This window comes from Eriocheir sinensis, unplaced genomic scaffold (assembly GCF_024679095.1).
Source record: "Eriocheir sinensis breed Jianghai 21 unplaced genomic scaffold, ASM2467909v1 Scaffold286, whole genome shotgun sequence".
In the NCBI taxonomy this organism is placed as follows: domain Eukaryota; kingdom Metazoa; phylum Arthropoda; class Malacostraca; order Decapoda; family Varunidae; genus Eriocheir; species Eriocheir sinensis.
In genome coordinates this window covers 302086-305606 of record NW_026111594.1, presented here as the reverse complement: position 1 = coordinate 305606, position 3521 = coordinate 302086, and the positions used below count along the sequence as shown (strand labels likewise).

At 46.6% G+C, this 3521-nt stretch overlaps 1 long non-coding RNA gene across 1 annotated transcript; it reads right to left on the bottom strand.

Annotated features, from left to right (window-relative positions):
* Window positions 1-286: 286 nt before the first annotated feature.
* Window positions 287-2638, bottom strand: LOC126991464 (uncharacterized). Its single transcript, XR_007745529.1, has 3 exons — window positions 1625-2638; window positions 1186-1506; window positions 287-436 (listed from the first exon to the last, which is right to left on the bottom strand). It is a non-coding gene; the product is annotated as an uncharacterized LOC126991464 (long non-coding RNA).
* Between the last annotated feature and the right edge of the window lie 883 nt (window positions 2639-3521).

Genomic DNA, 3521 nt, shown 5'->3' with positions numbered 1-3521 from the left:
GAGCTGATGAGACGAAGAGACTTTAACTCCACTCTGTCAAGGAGAGCTGTGTGAGTGATCCCCCACACATGAGATGCATACTCCATACGAGGGCGGACAAGGCCCCTGTAAATGGATAGCAACTGTGCGGGGGAGAAGAACTGGCGGAGACGGTACAGACGGACTAATGAAGCTTTATAACAGCTACAGGTGAAGAGGTGTGTGTCCTGAGCTGCTTCCTGCCTCTGCTACATGTCAGAAAATAACCATGATCAAAGACAACAAGAATGGATGGTAGCCAATGCCTCCCTCCTCCAGGCGTGTGGAGAGTGTTGGCCGTGACGGTGTGTGTGTGTGTTTGTCCTGCAGCTCTCGAGTCTGGCCCAGCGCCAAAAAGAACGATTGTCGCTGGGGCCATTGCCAGCAGGCCGAGCCACAGCTGTGTGTGGAACTCTTCCTGAGGGTCAGAGTAGTGTGTTGAGGGCTCACTGTGTTATGCATCTGCTTATAGTGGCATTATAAGGCAGGGAGGAGTAAACCCACACAGCACTGTAGCACTAAGGCATTTGTCTACTAACATGAATTTAGTCTCACAGGCCATTTATCATAATTTATTATTGACGAATCCAACATGTCCCTGAAGGCCCATTAAGCTGTCACGGCACTCAACATGCACTGTGGCTGAGATGCAACAATGTGTACCGGGTTGTTCCTTACAGCCAGGGAGGGAGGGAGGCAGCTCAAGGGGAAAAACAAAACAGCAATAAAAAAGCCTGCCAGACGCTGCTCCAACAATAGAAAACAGAACCAGAGGCCAGAAGACAGGTCAAATTCACATGGAGAGGTGTCACCACACTCTCCCTGTGAAGGAGTTCAAGTCGTAGGCAGGGGGAAGGACAGGCCAAGGACTTAAGGCTGTTCTAGACTTTACCAGCGGAATGGATGAAAGAATGAAGTGCTGGTGAACTCTTTCAGATGAATTTGGATAGAATTGGGATGAGCAAGAGCAGAAAGTTGAGTGCTGCGGGGCCACGGGAGGGGGGAGGCATGAAGCTAGCAAGTTCAGAAGAGCAGTCAGCATGAAAACATCGGTAGAAGATAGAAAGAGATGCAACATGGCAGGTTGTTAAACTGATTACGTATTGAATTTGTAAACTACATTTGATTTAGTGCACAGTGACTACAGAGCTAAACCTGCGGCCTCACCTTGAAGGGCTTCCCCTTGACGGCTTCTCCGCTGCTGTCCGTTCCTGTCGGGTGGATGAAGCCCAGCACGACACGGTGAAAGGTGGTGCCATCATGGCAACCCTCCAGGCACAGCTGCACCTAGTTCCGGCACGACCCGTGGGCCTCCTTGACCACAGCTACATGGCAACGTCCCTGCCGGTGGTGGCCAGGAGAACCTGCGGAAAGTTTGAGAGTTTGAAAGTGTTCCTGTTAGTTTGGCAATTATGCTTACCAAGAGAACCTGCAGAAAGGAGGCACCAGTGTTCCTGTTAGTTTGACAGTTATGCTTACCAAGAGAACCTGCAGAAAGGAGGCACCAGTGTTCCTGTTAGTTTGACAATTATGCTTACCAAGAGAACCTGCAGAAAGGAGGCACCAGTGTTCCTGTTAGTTTGACAATTATGCTTACCAAGAGAACCTGCAGAAAGGAGGCACCAGTGTTCCTGTTAGTTTGACAGTTATGCTTACCAAGAGAACCTGCAGAAAGGAGGCACCAGTGTTCCTGTTAGTTTGACAGTTATGCTTACCAAGAGAACCTGCAGAAAGGAGGCACCAGTGTTCCTGTTAGTTTGACAGTTATGCTTTTACTGCACAGGCATAAGACACAGCCTCCAACAAGGCCTCTATGTGCAGTGAAGGGTGCAGTGATTATTCATGACTACAGAAATTGGTATTATTTTACAAGTGCGCCGTATCACAGTGAAAGACACCTGTGTGCTTGATGAGGTTCTTTGTGGTGATGTTTTTCTTGTCCGTCACAAATTACTTGTTTGAAAGATTTTTTATATACAGTAATACCTCGATTTACAAGTGCCTTAGTTTACAAGCGTTTCAATTTACGAGCAAAAGAAAATCACTAAAAATGCTTTGGTGTATGAGCAGTGACTTGGCGTACAAGCATCAAGTTTGTATGAGTGGAAGACGTGAGTGTGGGTTCCCACTGTTCGCCGCAAGACGAGAGTGCTCAGAGCAGAAAACAATGGGAATAAGGTCTCAAGCTGGAATCACACTTGACCTTTTTCCTCCAACCGCCCTGGTGGAAGACGCAACCGGCAACACCAACTTTTCTTGGTGTACGTCACAAACGACCAAGGTCAGTTGCTCATATCCAGAAGATAAACAAACCAGTGGCTTTGTATCCACATGGTGCCATTTGCCAAAGCAAGGGCTGTTGTGGCTTGTGCTGCTGTTGCTGTCAAAAAATGGTCAAGCAAGTCTACCGGCGCCACAGGAAGCACCCCCCAAAAAAACAAATGCAGTAGAGGGGGAGGGGCAGGGGGGCTGACTCCACAGCCCTGGGTTAAACTCTCCTCCTCCTCCTCCTGCCTCTCTTTTCTTCCTCCTCCTCTTCATTTCTCTGTTGCCTCCATGTTCATCAAGGTTTGAGTCTTGTTCCTGTGTGACTGACAGATCTTTGTGTTGTGCCGTTGATGTTGATATTTTGACATGTATACCTCAAAACAGAGTAAATTGATTTACATAGATTTACATAGAAAATCAGACCACACAGACCCCATGGTCCAGACTTGGTGGTCTGTCCTTAAACCTAAGTGATTTTACATTAATCAGAAGACTCCAAACGTTGCATTTCTACTCTAGTCGATATTAAGTTGAAGGAAGTGACGGTCGAGCTTATTTTTGAAGGAGTCAATCGTGTTACACTGGACCACTGACGGTGGAAGCTTATTCCATTCTCGCACTACGACGTTGGTGAAGAAAAATTTGGTGCAGTCTGAATTTACTTGTCTACATCTGAGTTTTACGCCATTGTTCCTCGTGCGCAAAGTGTCATCGATCATAAACAATGTTGATCTGTCTACATTCGTGAAACCATTAAGTATTTTAAAACATTCGATCAGTTTTCCTCGGAGGCGACGTTTCTCAAGAGAGAACATGTTAAGGGTAGAAAGCCTTTCTTCGTAGGATTTGTTGCGCAAGGAAGGGATCATTTTCGTTGCCCGACGCTGAACACCTTCTAATTTAGCAATATCCTTTGCATGGTGGGGAGACCAAAACTGTACCGCATATTCCAAGTGGGGTCTGACTAAACTGTTGTAGAGCGGGAGTATTACATCTTTATTCTTGAATACAAAGTTTCTTTTAATGAAGCCCAACATTCTGTTCGCTTTATTTGATGCATCGATGCATTGCTGTGAGAATTTGAGGTTTGACGCGATTTTGACCCCCAAGTCTTTGACGCATTGAACGCTTTTGAGTTTAACGCCGCGCATTTCGTATTCGAACTTCTTATTCCTCGTTCCAACTTGAAGGACCTGGCACTTGTCTATGTTAAAGGGCATCTCCCATCTATCCGA